Genomic DNA, 21105 nt, shown 5'->3' with positions numbered 1-21105 from the left:
CCTCAGCCCTAGGCAACCACTAACATGCTTTCTATCTCTGGATTTGCCTCTTCTAAACATTTCATATAAATGGAATCGTACAATATGTGGCCTTTTTTGTTTGACGTCTTTTAGTGAAATATTTTCAAGTTTCCCTCATGTTGTAGTATGTATCAGTACTTCGTTGCTTCTTACAGCTGAGTAATATTCCATGACATGGATATACCGCGTTTGATTTATCCTTCACCAGTTGATGGATATTTGTCTTGTTGCTACTTTGGGGCTATTACGAATATTGTTGCTATGCACATTGTGGTCCAAGTTTTCGTGTGGCCATATGTTTTCAGTTCTGTTGGGAGTATGCCAAGTAGCTGAATTGCTGAGTCATAGGGTAAGTCTATGTTTAACGTTTTCAGAAACTATTTAACTGTTTTCCATAACAGCTGCACCATTTTACGTTCCCACCAGCAGTGTATGAAGGTTTCCATTCTGTACGTCCTCACCAAGACTTATTAATGTCTGTCTTTTTGATCAAAGCCAGCCTAAAGGTTATAAAGTGATATTTCATTGTGATTTTTTTCTATACAATGAAATTATTTGTAACCCTAGTATTTTTCATATGACCATTTGTATATATTCCTTGGAGAATGTCTCTTCAAGTCTTTTTCTCATTTTTAGTTGGATTGTTTGTCTTTTTGTTGAGTTGTAAGTGGTCTTTATATACTCTGGACATTACTCCCTTATCAGATACATGATTTGCAGATATTTTCTCCCGTTCTGTAGGTTGTCTTTTTTACGTTATGGATAATGTGCTTTGATGCACAAAATTTTTCAATTTTGATGATGTCTAATCTATATTTTGTTGTTGCTCATATTTTTGGTGTCATATCTCAGAATCCATTGCCTAATGTAAGGTCAAAAGATTAATACAAATTTTCTTTTAAGAGTTTTGTAATGTTAACCCTTATATTTAGGTTTTTGGTCAATTTTGAGTTAATTTTTTGCATGTAGATACCTGACATCATTTGTTGAAAAGAGCTTTTTCCCCCAATGAATTATCTTAGCACCCATGCTGAAAATCAATTGACTACAAATAAATGTATGTGCTTTTTTCTGGACCCTCACTTCTATTCTGTTAATCTATATGCCTGTCCTTATGCTGGTACCAAACTGTCTTAATTAATGTAGCCTTGTAGTAAGTTTTGAAATGAGGAAAAACATTGGTCTGATTTTGCTGAATTGTTTTGGCTATTTGGGCTCCTTTGCATCTCCATATGAATTCCAGGGTCAGTATGGCAGTTACTGCAAGAAAGGCAGCTAGGATTTTCATAGGGATTGCATTGAATGCCATGCCTCGCTTTTAGTGAAAAACATTTCCACTTTGACCAGAAAGTCTGTGGTTTTCAAGGTGCTTGGTAACAGGCAATTCTTGTAAATCACATTAAGTTAGCTCAGAATAAAATAAAGATTTTGTCTCTTTTGTAGAACCTTTCAAGTTGATAATTGTAAATGTATTTGGGCACAATAAATACTTGTGTAACTTTGTGAGGACAAGGACTATGCCTAGTTTTGCTGACCACCATATCCTGAGGCCAAGCCCAGAGCCTAGTAAGTAAAGGCTGCTCAAAGTTGCTGAAAAACACAGGCATTTTCTCTAAGGGGCTAGAGAACAATAGAGAAGGGTATGTGGTCTTTGGGGACCAAGGTGACATCCAAGGCACTAGGATATGTAAAAAGAACTCAGCTTGACCAGACACCAAAGGGCATGCCTTGTATTATTTCATTTATATGAAATGCTCAAAAGTCTGGCGGGTGGAAATATGGATTGATTATAAGAACGTTTATAGATGGATGGGAATGCTCTATAATTAGCTTGTGGTGATGATTGTACAACTGTAATATGACTATAATTCATTTCATGGTACACTTAAAAGTGGGGAACTTTAAGTTATGTAATTTCTGTCACAATGAAACTAAAAGCAAAACAAAACAAAAACAAAAACTCCAGCTTGAAACTGGGGTCTCGATTTCAGTTTTTATCAGGGAGGATGTTGCAGACGAGGCAGGTCAAACGGGCTATATTTCAGTGGCAAAAAGAAAAAGTGGCGATGGAGTGATTGAAAGGAAGAGTGGGTCTGCACTAAGCATTTGGGACTGAAACTCACTGAAAAGGTAATGAGGGATCAAAGGCCAAAACTCCTGTTGGGAATTGGTCTAAAAAAAGGGCCGGTAAATCAAAGCAGAAAACAGACACTAGGTTGAAGGGAAACTGGGGACCGGACGCTTAATCCATCCGCTCCGTTCTCAACAGCGGAGAAACCAAGAAGAAGGTTGTGGCTTGCTTTTTAAGCAGGATGAGGGGAAACACTCCGGGGGCAGGGCCGGTCACCCTGGTGTGAAAAGACGACAGGAGCAGCCCGAGAAACATGGCGTCACGGAAGCCTCCTAGTTAGGAGCCATCGCTTCACCATTCACCCTTGTCAGCCCAGCCGCCGGGATAGCTCAAGGAGGGAGGGAAGATGATGGATGGTGACCGCTGACAGGTGACCAGGGAAGGAGCCGGCGTTTGACAAATGGCCGCAGGTCATGTTGGCCAGGTTGTCTGACTCCCAGCCCTGCCCTTGATCTTGATGCTGGAGAGTTTGTATCGCTCACCATCACGAAGTCTAAAATCACACCCAGAGGCTTTCTGGCTTCGATACTTTTTGCTCGCCCCAAGCTAAAATGCACCCTGCCTTCAAAACCTGCCTCAATAATTTACAAGGCCAGCTCTGTTGGCATTACCTAACACATGTGATGTGCCAAGCAGGCAAGCATTCTCACACCGACCAAGAGAGTTAGGGACTGTTATCCCCATCATGTAGATTAGGAATATAAACTCCAAGACACAGACTCACTTGCTGAAATCACACAACGAGTAAGCAGCAGAAGTAGGGTGTGAACTTGGTGTATCTGATGCCAAAGTCTGTGTTTCTTTTCTCAGACACTGCTGTCCAGTCTTTCCAGCATGACTCTTCAATAGACCATTTGAGTCGTGGGTCTGATGAAAGATGATTTTCCTACTTCTAAAGGGGGACTCCACATACAGCAAACTTTTCCCCTCTAACTGAGCAGGCACTCACCCAGAGCAGCAGACATGCCCGCTAAGAATAAACAAAGACCAGCTATCTTTGCCCCTGCTCACCTGCCCTCCTGCTCCGTTACAGCAGGGTCTGGGCCAGTGTTGGGAGCTGGGGTGGGGCATTTGTCACCGCAGCCTGCAGCCCTCAGACATACTCTGCTCTGGGTCCAGCTGGTTAGGACCACCTGGCCGGGCCACTCAGCGGGCAACCCCAACACTGACTGCAGCAGCACGGGCCCAGCGGCTCTGCTGGGCTGCCCAGGGGAGGAACCTGGGGGCTTCTCCTTTTTGCAGCTAATTGACCTGGTTTCAACCCTTGCTGGGAGAAGCCAGCAATTCTGGGTCATGAACTCAAGAAATCTACTCAGCTTTCAGGTTATCATCCAATCACATTCATGAAGTTTAAATCTAACACTTGCACCTCAAGTCAAACTAGAATGTTATGATAGAAGCCTACAGGCTTTGCCCAGTCTTGGAGAGACATTGGTGCCCTTCACTTCATAGGGCAACGGTAAGGATTAAACAGAAGTCATTACCCCCATTTTACAGGTAAGAAAGCTGGCTCAGAGGGGTTTCTATCCTGAGGGCGTCTGCCACATAGTTTTATGTTAATAGATATTCCATTTAAAATGTTTCTTCATTGAATAACTGAGTCACCCTACAGTCGGTGGAGGAGAGAAGAAAAGAGAAGTATTATTTATTTAGTTTTAGGTATGATGGTGTCTGCATTCTGCCCAGTTCTCCACGCTGGAGAAGCTTTCCTTTCTACTGCCTGTTGGGGCACTGAATTCCTGCCACCCTCTCGGAGGATGCCTACTCAGGAATAGCCCTGGGATTATCTTGCCACCAGAGACCTGAATGGTGCAGCCAGAGGTCGTGGTACAAATTAATGGTGTTGGAGCCAACAAATGAGAGTGGGAAGTAAACAGTCGTTTCCCCACCCCTTTGCAGAGCCCTACAGGAAAGCAGTGAGGTGGGAAGCCAGGTATGGGCACTGGCTTGGCAGTGACTGATGTTATCATTAGGTCTGAGAGTCCTGTGTCCTTGCTCTCCAGCTGTTTTCCAATGACACTTAAACTTTCCTCGATTTCTTCTCCTTTTCATAAGGAAGCTCATTGTGGAGTGGAACTCATAATCCAGGGTCTAATGTGAACAGAAGTTTGATTACAAATGATATTTGTGTTCTTTAAAATGAATGTTTCTTCACATGTTGTCCCACGTTATAACTGACATATTTACAAGAAGTACATTTTTTTAGAACCTCTCCAGAGCCTTGGAAAATAACTGCATTATGATGTTAGACCACACGAGGGCAGTAGTGTCACGTGTAAAAGATGCCTGCTTTCTGCTTTCTGAACAGATGGCACATTTGTTAGATTTCATTGGATGTATTTTTCCTTTATTGAAGCACAAGGGAATTTCACATTTGCAGGTAGAACGGGGGAAGACAGTTAAAAATTTATACCGTATTTTTATCTCTTTGTTTATGTTGATAAAGGTAACAAAGGCAGTTGATTTATCCTCCTTTTTGCTGTTTTGAGGAATGGGTGTGCTAATAAGTTGGGGTGAGTGCTCATTACCACTGTGACCCTGGCAGAAGATGTTCTGTTGATTTTGCATTTAATTGGAAATGTCACATAGATAATACATAAGCCCATCCTTCCTCCAAACCCTCAACACCCTTAGATAGGACTTAAATCCTGCTGTTGTATCAGGAAAATTTTGCATTTAATCTTTCTCCACACCTATTAAGTAGGCAGAATCCAGCCAGCTTTCTCTGAAGATGGAACCGTGTGACCTTCCTTAACCCCGTGATCATGGAAACTCTGAGGTGTCTCTTTAACAGGAAGGTCTAGACCTGCTGAGTTCCTAATACCCCTGGGCCCCTTTGCATGCAGGAGGTCTTAACTCAGAGCTAATCAGCTGACTCTCCCTAAGGCAGGACAGTGGAGAGGTTGCAAAGGTGGAGAGTTCTAGCACCTGTCCTATGAACATATTTTATTTGTCAGGGTGTATTGGCTCATATGGTGTTTAATACATTTTTTTAAATTAGTTGCCAACACGTAAATACAAAGAGTTCTTGCTAAAGATCCAGGTTTCTTGCTTTTCTTGAAACATGGGACAATTTGGAATGGCTAGCCTGCCCTGTCCCCTGGTGACAGTTGTCAGCCTCCACCTCCTTTGTGGCTGAAAGTAGCCGCTACACACCCAGGTCTCCCCCTTTTGCTTCCCTGACACTAAGGGAGGTGCCGACTGAAATCGCATTGACACTGTTTTGTTACAATAAAAAGGAAAATGAGAATTTAGTATCCATGTCTGTCTCAAAGTAGAGAAATGAAAGATATAGTGAGGGCTCCCCATGTCTCCAGAAAAATGAGCCTAAATGTGGACCTCCGTGCTGCAGCTCTTAGAGACATTTCCTGGTCTGGCCAGCACCTTGAATTACGCACCTGGGAGAGCTCTGTTTTTGAAGGTGTGCAGGCCTTGGATTGACCTTGGGTGGAGCATCCTACTCTTGATTTTTTTTTTTAATCCCTTTGGTTAAATGGAGATAATCTCGTTTAATCTTCGCTACAGCCCTGCCAGGTAACCACTACCTTATCAGGGAACACGAGCCCTCCCCGGGCTCGCTCTTGGTTTCGTCTTGGGAGCAGTGGGTGTGCAGGCTGGAGCTCTGCGGCTCTCCAGCACGTTACAGTTCACTGCCTGGCTGGGCTGGGGAAAGAAAGGGTTAAGGGAGCGGCGGGGCGAGAGACGCAAGCCCTTTCTGACCCGGACTCGGCGTCCAGATGCCTGTCCTGGAGCCTCACGGTGGCAGCTGAGATCCGCGTAGTTAGAGGAACAGACAGGAAATCCATGCTCGCTCTGCAGAGACATGGGCAAAACGCCCAAAGCAAACAGCAGGGGAAGTTTGCTTTCGTGGAGACAAACTCACAACTTTGCTCTTTCAAAGCCTCTGTTTACAAGTGAAAGCCGAGGCTCAGGCGGGCTTTCTCCGCTCTCCCACCCCCAGAGCTGCCGCCCGCGGGCCTGTGGCTCCCGACGCGGGGCGCAGGGAGCAGCTGGGATGACCCGGCGGGGCGGCTTGGGCTGCTCAACCCAGACCTGCCAGGGGCCAGTTAGAGAAACGAGATGAGGAAAAACAAAACAAAACAAAAACGAAAAACAAAAAACAAAAGCCCTTAGGACTGGTGCGCTCTAGAGTTGAGCGTCACCTGTAGGTTTCAGAGTGAGGTGACGCAAAAGAAAACGGTCAGGTGCTGTTCTTAGGTACCGTGTTCAAAGATACAACTGAATTGGGTGTATCTGTTAGCTTGAAATAAAACAACTGTAGTAATAGTGTCTGGAATAAAAATACATTTGCTCAAGGTGGAGTTTGGTGAATTTTTAGAAACAAGAGCACAGATATTATGTAACTTGGTAGTCCAGTAAAACCTTTCCCGTTTGGGAAATGGGGCCAAGGTGATGCTCTCAGCTGACTCCCAGGGAGATGGAGACGCAGAGGTACCAAGGGGGAACCATGGAGACTGACTGGGTGAGTGACTGGCTTTCTTGCCCTTTGAGGGGTGGAAGGAAAGGATCTTGGAGATGGCATAATACCATGGCCGAGGTCGACGGTTGTGGAGGCAGCTATATCTGGTATTGAACCCTGGCTGTGAAGCTTTTTGTGGTGGAATGTTGGGCAAGTCACAATCCTTCTTTAAGCCTTTTTCCCCCCGTCTGCTGGAAGGCGGATGGAGCGAGATGAAGTACCTAACTCAGGGTTACATAGGGGGTGAAATGACAGTGCTGACATCCAAATGGAAATGTCTGATTTCACAGCTCTGGCACTTTCCGCAGCAAACACTGCCTTTGAGATAAAAACACTTCCCACCTCCCACCCCCCTCCACCTTCCTGATTTAGATTTTGAGCTCTTAGATCCGGCACATTCCATCTCTGCTGTTGATGTTAAGTCCTCAGGACAGGAACCTCCCACTTTCTGTCCATTCCGGCTTTCCAGTTCCTTTGTCATCTGACTTTAATTTTTTTCAGGTGGAACGTTTGACTCTTTCCAACCGTGATTCCTGGTTAGTCTTTGCTCCTCGCCACGCCCCTTTCTCCTGCCATCCCCACTTCCTGTAACACCTTTCCTTCTCCGGAGAAGGCTAGTGGGGTTTGGTTCTCTGCCCCTGCATTTCTCTGAACTATGCGTTTCTAGGGTGTGCCCTGTGGGGCTCAGGAGACAAATAAATTTGGAAAATGGTTGCTCATTTAAATGGAACTTTATTGTAGTGTGCATTGTAACTCTCCCAAAGGGTGCTATCGTGTACAGGGTTCCTCAAAGGATTTGGACCCAAATCAAAACTATTCTTTCCTTCCTTCCTCTCACCCTCTTCCCTCTCTCCTTTCCTTCTTTTTTCCTTCCTTTCCTTTTCCCTTTTTTCTTTTCTTTTACCCTCTTCTCTTTTAATATTTCATGGGACCAGAATGTCACCGTACATGTTTTGGAGGCCACAGGTCTGACCATGGTGATTGAGGTTATCATGTTCCTAAGTACAAGAAGCCTAAGGCCAGAGAATGGGACCAATTCTATTCCTAAGCAGAATATAATGAGGGTTTCAATCAGCTCTGCTGTTGCTCTTCTGGAAACTCATATTCTGCATCTAGAATTGTACTCTTACCATCGTATCTGGTAATCAAGTCCCTGTCTTATGAGGCATTCCAGTAAGGGCATCCCTGCTTTGATCTCCTGTCCGTCATCCCAATTCCTTTGGCCTTATCGACTTCCCAAGGTCTAGCATACATACTCTGCCCTCATACTTGACTCTACATGGCTAATCTCCACTCATGGCGCATGCTTACATCTCTACCTGTTGTCTTCCAGTATACCTTTGCCTGTGGACCTATCCCGGATTCCTTGTTGGTCCCGTGCCTCGTGATCCATCCTCGCTCTTTGTCAAGTATTTGGTGTGACTTAGTTTTTGAAGACTTCAGGCTCTCAGGTCAAACTGAGTTCAAATTTCAGTTCTACCACCTAAGAACTGGAAACCCTTGGGTAAGGTATTTAACCTTGGACCCCAATTTTCTCATCTGCAGAGTAGGGGCAGCACCCTCATACAGTCCAGGTGAGGGCTGAGTGTGACAGTGCGTGGGAAGTGCTTCTCACACCACCAGGTGCAGAGCAGGGGAGCCCTAACTATCAGCTCTTCTGTCATCCAAGTCCCAGGGGCTGCTTTGATCGATTTAACCCACACTGAGCTCTCTCTGGCTCTAAGTACCTTATCGTTAGTGTCTCAGACTTGACACTTGATTTTGTCTGTGAGTTAGCTATAGCTCCTCAAACTAGATTTGAACTTGGTTTTTAAAATATGGATAATTTCAAACAGACTGTAAGTAGAGAGAATAGTAGCATGGATCCCCCTGGACTTATCCCTGGACTCGGTCTTTCATGATCATTCTTTTCACTTTGTCCTGATGTCAGATCTAACATTGCTCCACACACAGAAGATGTGACATTGCCCTTGACTGAGCAAGAGCGACCCCTGTGGGTGACGCTGTGTAGAAGGATGTTTCCACTCCGCCTCTCTTGGAGGGTGGGGCCACCAAAACAGCTCTCTTTTCTCTATTTTTCTAAGGGCTGGGAAGGTGGAAAAAAAATATCTGTCTACTATATTGCCTCCTGGAGAATATACTTCATTTTCCAAAGCTAACCTCTCCTACCTCCCCTCTTCAGTTCTTCAAGGGCTTGAACTGTATTTAATTCATTCGTATATCCCTATATCCCTAGCCTCTACCTAAGCCTGGTACAAAAGAGTGTTGTTTGAATAAATAACTTCCTTTTTGTTTTTAAATTTTACTAGAATTGCTTTCTAGTGTCAAATTTGAATCGCAGTTCTCGACCTTTGAGGTATAAAGCTGCAGACTGGAAAGGACAGATCTCAGCGTTTAATCTCTCTCTCTCTTTTTTTTTTTTTTGCACTGGGTGATTGACGTCCGGGGACACAGCATATCGACATCTCTCAAGATATTGGACAAAATAAAAACTTTGTGCAGGAGGGAACATGATCCTACATTTATTAATGTGGCACCAGACACTGTCTCTGGAAACAGATGGTTTTTTGCTGCAATTCCTCTTGATGGCACTGGAGCCTTAAATATCATCCTACCTCCGGTCTTTCACATTCTAAACCCCATTATCTAGGTTAGCTCATCTGTATTCAAAAGATCAATGTTGCATTATTACAAAGATCCTTTCAAGTGTAAAAAGGATGGCACTTCATTACAGAAAGTAAAAGAAACTAATCAAACTTTCTTGGTGAAATCATTGACTTTTTTAAGTAAAGGGCAAATTTAAGAATTTGAAAGTCCGAGATGGGAGAGAAGCCGGTGGTTGGGGCTCACTGCAGCGTGCGTCTGGTTGTAGCGTGTGGGTCTTGGATAACCGAGAGAAGAAAAGAGGCTCTCTTGAAAGAGTCTCAGTGCTTGGAGCTATTCTTGTTCTTTCTGTCATTGCTTGGCTGTGTGTCTTGGAAGAAATGACCTGCTGGTGGGAAGACCCAGAGATTTAAGGCAGCGTGCGTGGTATAAGGGCGAGGTGTGCACTGACCTGGTTAATAGGAATTGTTCGAAAACCATTGGTAAATATTATGTGTTCACCCTCTTAACTCTTCTTTCCACGGGCAGTTCTTCTTTCTTACCATCAACAGTGGGGTTCTGGGGCTTGTGTATGTCTATTAAAAAAATGCACAATCTGAAAGTTAAGAGTTATATTCTATTAGGCAGACATTTCTGAGGACTTACGTGTGGGAGGACAGCCTCTCAGATCACGCTGAGGGACTGCTCCGATGAGGTAGCGGAGGAGCCAGGATGTATAGGAGTTTTTGCAACAAAGACCAGGTAGCTGGAACATCAAAAGATTCCTAGGGTGTGGGAGGGTATAGCTCAGTGTAGAGCTCATGCTTAGCATGCACAAGGTCCTGGGTTCAATCCCCAGTACCTCCTCCAAAAAAATAAAAGTGAACAAATAAGTAAACCTAATTACCTCTCCCCCCCCAAAAATGTTAAGTTAAAAAAAGATTCATGTTAATTAAAGAAAACCAGATACCTCAAGTTAAGGAATTGAGTGCTTTTCTATGTATAGGAAGGAGCAAAGGTCCGGGCTCATTGAAATCATTCCTCTGATGTGCATCTTAACTCTCTAGGGCCAGTATCCTGTGCTTTCCCATCCTGAGTCCCCTCAGGGGGCACCGATGGGTGTGGCCGCAGAGTCTCAGCTGCCCACTTCTTTGAAATGGCAGGCAACATTCTCAGTCAGGGAGTACTTTTAGGATCCACACCTGTGGAAAGAGGGGAAGAGAGCAGGATGAGGTGGAGGGTGAAGTTGGTGCACAAGGCGTGCCCAAGGATACACACACAAGGGTGAGGACTTTCAGCCCTGCCCTCCCCAGGAGGAGAGACCTGGCCGATAGTCATATTGTCAGTAAACAACCCTGGAAAAGCTGTTTGACCTTAAGCCAGCCATTGCTCTCTGTCTGGGGCAATCCCAATAGTGAGAGGGTTGCTGAGGGCTGTCTGCAGGCAGCACGCCCCGCCGCCTGAGTAAAATTCCTTTTATTTCTGAAAGGAGGATCTGAGCACTGCGTTACAGTGTCTCACCACTCTTAATATCTTAAAATTAAAGTGTGTGTTGACCACCAGTTACCAGGTCTAAGCCAGGTCCTAGGACTTAACGGTGATGAATAAGGAAGAGTCCTTGCCTTCGAGATATTTCTGATCAGCCTCTCCTTGCCACCAGGTGTTGATTGTTATGTTGGGTCAAGATCAGTTCCAAGCGCTGGACTTGTACTCATGAAGTTACCCGGTAAGCCGGAGGGGGTCGCGAGAGCTCTTACCCTCATTTTTACAGTCAGGGAAGTTGAGGCAGGCAGGGGTAAAGTTTAGGCAGGCTTTTCTCAGATTCCTGAGAGCTTACTGCTATACTGCCTCCGCAATGTTGCCATTTCTGGGAGATCAAAGCTGTCATTCGTCTCCTGGTCACTTGCATCTGACCTAACTGTAACATTTGCTTACTGAGAGATATCTGAGCTTCACCGTCCACTAATGGTAGCTACTCGTCACCAAAGTCCCTGGAGGCATTTGAAATGTGGAAAGTCCAAACTGAGATGCTGTTAAGTGTAAAATACATACCAGATTTCAAAAACTTACGTGGAAAAAACATGAAAAAAAATCTCATTAAACGTTTTATATTGATTGCATGTGGAAATGATCATTGTTTAGCTCTATTGTGTTAAACAAGAAATATTTTAAAAAAATTAAGCCCGCCTGTTCTTAGGTTTTAATGTGGGTCCTAGTGAATTTTAAAATGATGTAGTGGCTCGTATTGGTGGCTTGCATTTCATTCCTATCTATTGAACAGAGTTGCCTTACAGCATCTGAAATGCTTCTGATGGGGATTGTGTTTTACTATTATATTCAGAGAGATTCTATTTAGTTTGGTACCGGGATCAGGTTCTTTGGATATGCTTCATTTAATTTGTGTTTATTAATAAGGATTCTGTCTGCCGAAATAGCTACTCCTTGCTGGTTGTTAAGCGATTGTTGGAAACCCATTCGAGGCAGCCTGAGTGAGATGAATTAAAGTTCTATTGTTGTAGGGGAGCAAGGTCATCAAGTTGAAATTAATCAACGGGTTTCAGATCACCTGGAAGGGATATTTTACCCTCAGCTTTACAGTTTCAGCATGTAAATTGCTGTTTAGAGGCGAGCCCATAAAAATCAATCCAGCCTTTCTCCCGTCAGAAATTAAAAGCAATTTATTTTTATTTTTGGCAAATCCTGGAAAGCACTTGGACATTCGGCTCCTTTGCCCTGACACCACCTGTGTGGCGTGTTTTCTGGACTTTTGAGGAGAGAGGTGGGAAATTCAGTTGTCTCAGTGTCCCACAAGATTCGGAGGAGACCCTTCTAATCCCTGATGGGGCGCCCATCTGTCCCAATCTGATACGTTTTGCTTCCAGTGAGTCAGAAACCCCAAAGCTAAATCTGGCCAAAGCAGCACATATCGTGTGGGCTCCAAACAAAGCCGTATAAATCATCCCCGGATCACACCGAACTTGGCCCCTAAACTGGGCACAGATTTTCCAATCTGGTCCTGGAGTTTGCCAGAAGGCAGGAGGACCGCAGGGATGTGTGGGATGCATCTGGCTTTTAGCCCAACTTCTGTGGTTAGCGAAGCTTGTCGGATCTGGGATTGAATATAAACACCGCTTGTGGATGCAAAAGACACCAAAGTCACCTTGAAAGGGTCATTTGGTCCAAGCCCCTGCAGAAAACACCCCCACGAATAACTGTGTATCCCACCATCCAACCTTCCCCATGCGCCCTGTGACCCCAGGCATGAAGAAAGATCCAGGGGTGGTTTTTGAATATATACAGTAGGCAGTCCAACGGATGGTTTTCTTAGTCCTTTGGAAAGGTTGCTGGCGTTTTTGTCTTAAACTCTGCCTAGGAGCCTCCAAATAACCGCACCTCTACATAAAGAGAGATTCTCCATTCTCAATCTGTTCTCCTTTCTGCTTTTGTAACACAACAGCTTAATAACACGTTTGATAGTCAAATAGGAGCATTAGTGGCAACCAAGAAACAGGTATGGCTGGGGCTTCCAGGGAACTCCTCAGTTAAAGTCACTGCTTTCTGTGGCAAGGGTTCTTCAACCTGCCCAGGCAACTGACCAGCTGGGTAAGAGTTGAGGCTTAATGGCTGTGCTTTTGGGCTGTTTACTTAACCTCTCTGTGCCTCCATTTCTTAATCTGTGGAACAGGGATAACGCCTTATCTATTTTTGTGGTGTAAAATAAGAGCATCCTCTAAGATGACTAGTGCCTTTTCTGGATTATGGTGAGTTATTAGAGCAGGGACATCATTATCCAAGGTGAGTGAAAGAGGTGTTCATAAAGGACATCTCTTCCTGACTTAAAGTGTTTCCGGAAAGTTCTTAAAATACTAGAAGAGGTTCCTGGTAGCATTTGTGCAATTTGCTTTCGTGAACATCTCACAAATAGAATGCATGTATAATTTCTACGAAATTTGTCTTGTTTAAGCGTAGGGTGAATTAAAGTCAAGGCCATGGAGTTTGATGGCTTCATGAGTCAGTGTTTCCAAAGAGTAGGAACTGAGAGTAGCTAGGCTGCTTTTCGTTCAGACAGATGCCTACAGTTAGCCGTCACCTCTCTGAAGCACACAGTAGGAGCCCAGCAACCTGGTCAGGCTTCTGGTTTTTATCTTGGGCTTGTTTTTTTAAGTGAAGTATAGTTGGTGTACAGTATTATATGTTACAGGTGTACAATACAGTGATTCACACTTTTTAAAGGTTATGCTCCATTTATAACTATTATAAAATACTGGCTATATTCGTGTTGTACGATCTATCCTTGTAGCTTATTTTGTACCTGCTAGCTCGTACCTCCTACTCTCCTGCCCCTATGTTGCCCCTCCCCTTCCCTCTCCCCACCGGTCACCGCCAGTTTGTTCTCTTTATCTGTGAGTCTGCATCTTTTTTGTTATATTCACTAGTTTGTTGTATTTTTTAGATTCCACATAGAAGTGTTATCATACAGTATTTGTCTTTCTCTGCCTGATTTATTTCACTTAGCTTAATGCCCTCCAGGTCCATCGGTGTTGCTGTGAATGGCAAAATTTCATTCTTTTTTATGGCTGAGTATTGTTCCATTGTATGTATATACCACATCCTTTTTATCCATTCATCTGTTGATGGACACTTAAGTTGCTTCCATATCTTGGCCATTGTAAATAAAGCTGCTATGAACATTGGAGTTCACATATGTGTTTCGAGTTAGTGTTTTGGGGTTTTTTTTTGGCTTTATACCCAGGAGTGGAATTTCTGGGCCATATGATAGTTCTATTTTTAGTTTATTGAGAAACATACACACTGTTTTCCACGGTGGCTGCACCAATTTACATTCCCACCAACAGTGCTCAAGGGGTCCCTTTTCTCCACATCCTCGCCATCATTTGTTATTTGTGGTCTTTTCGACGACAGCCCTTGGGAGGTGATGTCTCATTTTGGTTTTGATTTGCATTTCCCTGATGATGAGCGATGTTGAGCATCTTTTCATGTGCCTGTTTGCCACTTGCTTTTTTCCTCTTTGGAAAGATGTCTGTGCAGTTGAACGTGTCTAGAGAGAATCGTTTCTGACATCATGATGATGCTTTTCCATTCTTGTACCACACTGATCGTTGGATGCTTCTTCTTTCAGGGGACCTGATGTTGGCTCCTTCTCTGTATCATCTGATCTGGGTCCTAGATCTGTCCTTTGGAAGATAAAGCTCTTCTTTAACTCGCGTGCCAGAGTTTCAAATCCTTGAGGACAGTGATTGGCCTTTTTTGAAGTGTTCCCTTCTCCAGGCTAAATACACACTGTTCTTTTAACCAGTCCTCATGTGGCAGGAAAACAGCCCGTGAGCCAGGAACCTCCTGTGTTAGCTCTCCGTTGTTGTGTAACAAGCTTAATGGCTAAAAACCACTTTTTATTATATTAATGCTTACATATGGTATAACATTAAATGGTGATTCTGTTACTGTTCCATCTTATGAATTGGGAGGTTGGCTGAACTCACTTGGCTGGTTCCTGCTTGGATCTCTCAGGGGGTTGCAGTCTACACGTGAGCGGGGCTGGTTTGACTCCGACTGGCAGTCTAGAATGCCTTCATCAGTCTCCCTGGCTCTGGTCTGGGCCAGGATTTGATTGGCTAGATCCTGGAGTATCTTGACACTGGCTGGGCTTCTATCTTTCCACAAGGGCGTTCCCTGGGCTAGCTTGGGCTTCCTTACGGCGTGGTGGCCTTTGGTTAGATGGTCATTTTATTTGGTGGCTCAGTGCTCCAAGATGGAAGAGGTGGAGGCTGCCAAGCACCTTAATGTCTGGGCCCAGAGACTGTTAAGAGAGTCAGCTACATTCTTTTGATCAGAGAATTCACAGAGTCTAATCAGGTGAGGAGAAGGGACATAGGGTTTACCTTTCAATGGGAGGAGCATTGAAAAATTTGTATCTGAATGTTCCTCCCTTCTCAGCTGTCTTGATGCTAATGTCTAATGCCACCTTTTAAAACACAGATAACAGTGTTCAAAACAGGACATAATGGCCTAGCGTGCTGTCGGAGAGGCCGTGAGATTTTCTTTTTCTTCTTTTATCTTTTTTCCTTAATTTATAATTTCCCAACAACTTTCCCAGTAGCTATATCACTCACGGTGAGCCCCTAATAAACTTTCATTTACTAGATCCTTCGCATCTTTATTTCACAAACTGTTACATGGTCTCCTATTTGCATAAATTCCTTTTTGCCTCCAAAGGCAGGATTGGGTTTTTATTAAGGAAAATCTTGCCCTGTGGAATGGAGCTGGTTCTTACTTTGACGGTAGCTGCCTTTTGTTTGAAGACTGTGTGCGTAGTTCAGATGGGGTTTGTGGTCTTGTTTGCGCTTGCCTAGTCCTGCAGCCATAGGGAACTTCCTATGACACAAATCTAACTGTTGTTCCCCCTGCATAAGATTTGTCAGAGCCCCCAAGATCTTGCCCTCAGGAAAAAGTCTGACTTTTATGGATGAACTATAAGGTTTTCTATACTTACCTCCTGACTACACTCTCATTCTCCATTTTGTTTTTTGCAACAACGTATTTCTGTAGAAGGAGGGAGGAGGTCATGAAGAGGGTGTGACTGCTGGTTGACCCACAAGCTGGACCTGGGCAGTTGGAAGCTCCTCCCCCCTTCTCCTGTCCTTATGTTCTGGCCACCATTCCCACACTAGGAGCTGGTTCAAGGATGTAGCCTTGAGAGAGAGTAAGGTGTTGAGACCATCTGGGTAGTATATGTGACTGAACCCAATGAAGACCGCTATATATAATTTTAGGGTTCTGGTAGCTGGTGGTGGGGATCTGCTCAGTCTTGCAGCCACCAGAGGCTGCCCTCACAAGTAAGCTCCTTTGGTTCTTAAACCTGCCACCTGCCAGTGTGGAGTGGGCCATCTCTTCCTTCCATCTCTCCTTGCCTTCCATGTATGGGAGTCAATTTCAGATTTCACCCGGGAAACGATCGAGTTTTTGAACCACCAGTTTCCTTAAAATTTTTTCTAATTGTTTACTGATGTATTGGAAACAACTTTAAAAGAAACCCATCTTATAGCTAGCAAGCTTCTTATTCTTTTTATTTGTTTTCATAGTTTTCCCATAGAATAATCCAGATTTTCTGTGTTTACAGTGCCATTGCCTATGAATGATAACAGTTTTTTCCTTTCCAATGTTACACATGTTACTCCTCGCTGCATTGTCTGCCCTCTGGTTCAATGTTGAATAGAAGTAGTGGTTGGACAGCCTTGGCTTGTTTCTGACTTGAAAGGAAACACTTCTGACTTTTCATCATTAACTATTCTGTTTGCTGTAGGTTTTTGTTTGAAGATACTATTTATCAGATTAAGGCAGTGTCTTTCTCCTTCCTAGTTTTGCCACTTTATTTTTAATGCCTGAATGGATTTTGAATTTTAGAAGGTCCTTTTTTGCATTAACTGATGATCACAATTTTTGTTAATTGTTCGCATTAATTCATGACTTTCAGTGATAGGTGCCTATAGTTAAACCCACCTTTCATTCCTTTTTATTGCTGAGTGGCATTCCGTTTATAGATACATCACAGTTTGTTCATCCATTTACTTGCGGATGACACTCAGGTTCTTTGCAGTGTTTGGCTATTACTAAAACTAAGTTGTTATGAAGATTCATGTACACAAATCTTTGTATGGGCATGTGTTTTCATTTGTCTTAGGTGAACACCTAAGAGTAGAATGGCTGGATCACATGGTAGGTGAATGTCTAATTAAAAAAAAAAAAGAAACTGCCAGGCTGTTTTCTAAACTGGACATACTATTTTATATTTTATCAACAATCTATGGGAGTTCCAGTTGCCCTACATTCTGGCCTTTACTTGATGTGATTATCTTTGAAATTTCAGCCATTCCAATCTAGGTGTCAGGATAGCTCATTATGATTTTAATCTGCATTTCCGTGATGACTAATGATGATTTCCAACTTTTCATGTGCTTCTCAGCTATCTGTACCTCTTTTTTTCTGAAGTGTTATGTTCAAATTTTACCCTGTTTTTAAAACTGGGTGGTTTTCTTTTTCTTTTTCTTTTTTTTTAACTTTTCTTTATTGAGTTATAATCATTTTACAATGTTGTGTCAAATGGTTGTTTTGTTATTAATGAGTTATGGTGTTAAGTATATTCTGGCTACAAGCCCTTTACCTGATATATGATTTTGGAATATTTTCTCCTAGTCTGTGGCTTGCTTTTTCATTTTTAAAAAATGATGTCTTTAAAAAACCCAAACCATTTAATTTTGAAGTCTGAATTATCATTTTTCTATGACTTGTGTCTTATGTGTTCTATCTAAATTTTTTTTTACCTACGTCAAGGTTGTAAGGGTTTCCTCTTTTTACCTTCTAGAAGCTTCATAACTTTAAGTTTTATAGGTAATGATCCATTTTGAATTAACATTTTTTTGTGGTGTGATGGAGGGGGTTAATATTCTCTTTTTAAGAACTTCTCTTTTTAAGAACTATTTTTATACCCATGCTCGGGTGAGTTGGCTATGTTTTTTTCTTTGTCATATATTCTTCACCTGTTTCAAGATAAGGTTGTTCTAGTCTCATAAGATGAATTGGAGAGCTTGCTGCTTTTTAAAATTCTTTGGAATAGTTTGTATGAGATTAAAATTTTTTATTTCTTACAATTTGAGAAAATTTACTTTTTAAACAGCCTTGGCTTGCTTGGTTCTGTATGTATAAATAAATATTGACCTAATTTTTAAAATGCTATTATTCTATTTATATTTTCTATGTCTTCTTTAGTCATGTTTAAATTATATTTTAATGGGAACTTGCTTATTTTTATGTCCTAGAAATAGTAACCTAAAGGCATTATGTCTTATATTTTTCTTCATTCTTTTTAAAAAAAAATTTTTTTTTTTGGTGGGGAGGAAGTCATTAGGTTTATTTATTTATTTTTAATGGAAATACTGGGGCTTGAACCCAGGACCTCATGCATGTGAGGCACACATTCTACCACTGAGTTATACCTCCACAGATTTTTTTTTAAACCAGTCTGACTCATTGCTATTAATTGAGAGCTCATTGAGAGCTGTGACCAAATCTTATTTATCACTGTCGGCTCTGGCACAGGTACCAAATCCTGGGGGTTGAATACATTGGTGAAACTGGAGTTCAGTCCAATAGCAAGTCTGGTCAGCTCTACCTGCAGGATACATGCAACCACTTCTCACCATTTCTCCCGCTATCCTCCTGTCCCTTCTAAGCATCATTCTCTCTTGTCTGGACATCTGCCTCAGACTCCAGATTTCCCTGCTTCACTCTTGCCCCCTTCCTTTGGTCTGTTTCCCAGAAAACACTCAGAAAGATCATTCATAAACTTTCAACGGATCATAGCAGCCTCCCTGCTCAAAGCTCTCCAATGGCTTTTCATCACACTTAGAATAAATTCTGAATGGAGTAGAAATGTGGAATTGACAAAGCATATCTTCAGAATCCCAAAGCTTTCTGTTTAGTATCCCCAGCCATCACTCCTCTAACTTCCCCATAGGTACCAAATGGCTTTGTGTTCCACCTTTGTACTCTAACTCCACCCTCAACCTCAATCCCATACGCCTGTTGGCTAACTAGAATCTTCAAAATTTGGAGGAAGGTTTTCCTTCTCCTTGATGGAAATGTTTGCCACTAAATGAACTGCAACCATTTGCCTAGGATCTTGTAGGGTCGCAAAGCTGGAGACCATCTTGATGAATCTACGTCAGTTAAAAGCTGTACCATAACGCTCTTGCTCACGTCTAAATGCACCCAAGTGGCTAGATGGATTCTGTTTTGTTTTTTAAAATTTATTTTATTAAAAAATTTTTTTTGTGGGGAGAGGTAGTTAGATTTACTTACTTATTTATCTTTAGAGGAAGTATTGGGGATCGATCCTAAGCATGTGCTCTACCACTTGAGCTACACCGTCTTCCCCAGATTCTGCTTTCATTTGTTCATCTTTTTCTTTTCCAGTTCTTTGGAAGGCAGCATTGGTTGTTTAATAGGAGTTTTTTTTTTTACAATGCAGGTCCTCCATGTATTTATCTCTACCTGTAATATTTATTTTTATTTTGTCTTAGTTCATACAAAATTTGAGGCAATTTAACTTGCAATAATTATGCCTCAGATAAACCTCATTGGCTATGATACTGCTACTGGACAAAGTTTTGAGTCAACTTAAAAGAAAGTTAACTATGATGAAATATGCAAAAAAGAAAAAGATACCAAGTCCAGAGAAGATAGAAGATATAGATTGAAAATAATCAAGGTATTAACACCTGTGTAATTGGAAGAACTTTTGGTTTCTGAGCTTCCTAGCAGGCAAATTAAGAAAGGAAGTAATGTCAGTTCAATTATTTGTGTAAATCATAAACAAACATAGCATTTCCTTGGAAGAGGAAAGTCTTTTCTCTATACCTAAGTATATATATATTATTTAAATTATGTAATTCCCCTTCCCTCTTATGAGGAGGGTTGAATGATAATTTCTTAAAACAAATGAGTGGCATTCCCTGATGGTCGCATTCCTTAGTGGCCGCAACTCAGTAAAATGGTTTTAGATATAACCCAGACAGATACTGCCTTCTGATGGCCCAGCTTAATTCCATATATAATTTATAATATCTAGCCTAAACATCTGTTCTCAGAAGAATTACTAGGTTCTTTACAAATAACTGTGAGCTCCTAAACTCTATTACACACCTACTACCTCTGAATCTCTGGGGATGGGGCCCAGGAGCTGAGTTAAAAAAATTTTTTTTTTGACTTTTAACGTATTTATTGAGGTATAATTTATACACCATTCAAATAAACCATTAAAAGTGTACATTTTACTTTTTTTTCAGTCATTTATGCAGTTTTTGTATCATCACTACAGTCTAAAATAAGGCTGCATTTTTAACAAGGGATTTCCGATGAAAAGGTCTGGGCTCTCAATTTGAGAAACCCTGTTTGACACGATCAGATGGATTGCATGAGCTTCACCCAATTTGCTTTGAACTTCAGTGTTGTTGCATAGGTCTTTGGGCAGGAGGAAGTTCACCGTTGTTCTGTAGAACCTTGACAATGATAGATTTAACGTTTTTGCTTTCAGTATCCTCAGCTGACTGTGTGAGTCTGTGATGTACTAACATTTACTTCGGCTGAAGTACAGCTTTGAACTTTCCTTGCTGAGTCACTGGCTATAGGACTAGTCCCTCAACTAGTGCATGGCTCTACTTAACTCTCCAGCAACTGTATCTCAAAACAGCATCCTTCTGTTTTACCTGTAAGCACAATGGTTACTTGTCTTAGAACAGAAAGACTATGCTTCACACAAAGCTCTGGTTGCATTCCTGAAAATGGAAGCCCTTGAGTGTCATTCATTTCTGGGCAGAAAATAGAAATTTCAGATGCATTTAAAAAGTGTGCAGGTTGAGAGGGGTGGGGTGGGTGATGAAATGTTATAGTGTCTGCATTTGCTGCATAAGGATTCAAGAAGTTTGAGGCATTAGAAATGACAAGGTACCCTTACAGAGAATCTCTGGCATTTCTCAAAATAAGTAAATCAGCATGTTCCTTGATATAATGTAGAGAGTGGGTTTTGTGAATAAATAACTCACAAACCTCTGAAAGGTTAATCCAACTTATTTCTGCAGGATGTTTCAGGGCCCTTGTACATAGTGAATCTTTACTGGGGTCCTGTGTTTTATAGTGGAATTTAAATTTTTCTATAGACTATCTCTGTAGAAATGTAGGACTATTATTATTTTTTCAGTCTCAATATCCAAATTATCTTATTTTGATTGCACAATATTGAGAAAATTATAATTCACAAAGATAAGTAGTTGTAAATGGTGGCAGTGTTTTTAAAGCAGATTGCTTTGCTGTGTCA

At 42.2% G+C, this 21105-nt stretch overlaps 1 non-coding gene across 1 annotated transcript; it reads right to left on the bottom strand.

Annotated features, from left to right (window-relative positions):
- Window positions 1–18158: 18158 nt before the first annotated feature.
- On the bottom strand, window positions 18159–18230 carry TRNAV-CAC. Its single transcript has one exon. It is a non-coding gene; the product is annotated as a tRNA-Val (tRNA).
- Window positions 18231–21105: the final 2875 nt, after the last annotated feature.

The sequence above is a fragment of the Camelus ferus genome, chromosome 22 (genome assembly GCF_009834535.1).
Source record: "Camelus ferus isolate YT-003-E chromosome 22, BCGSAC_Cfer_1.0, whole genome shotgun sequence".
NCBI classification, from domain to species: Eukaryota; Metazoa; Chordata; class Mammalia; order Artiodactyla; family Camelidae; genus Camelus; species Camelus ferus.
The sequence above is the reverse complement of the archived record's forward strand: the minus strand, read 5'-3'. Positions and strand labels throughout refer to the sequence as shown.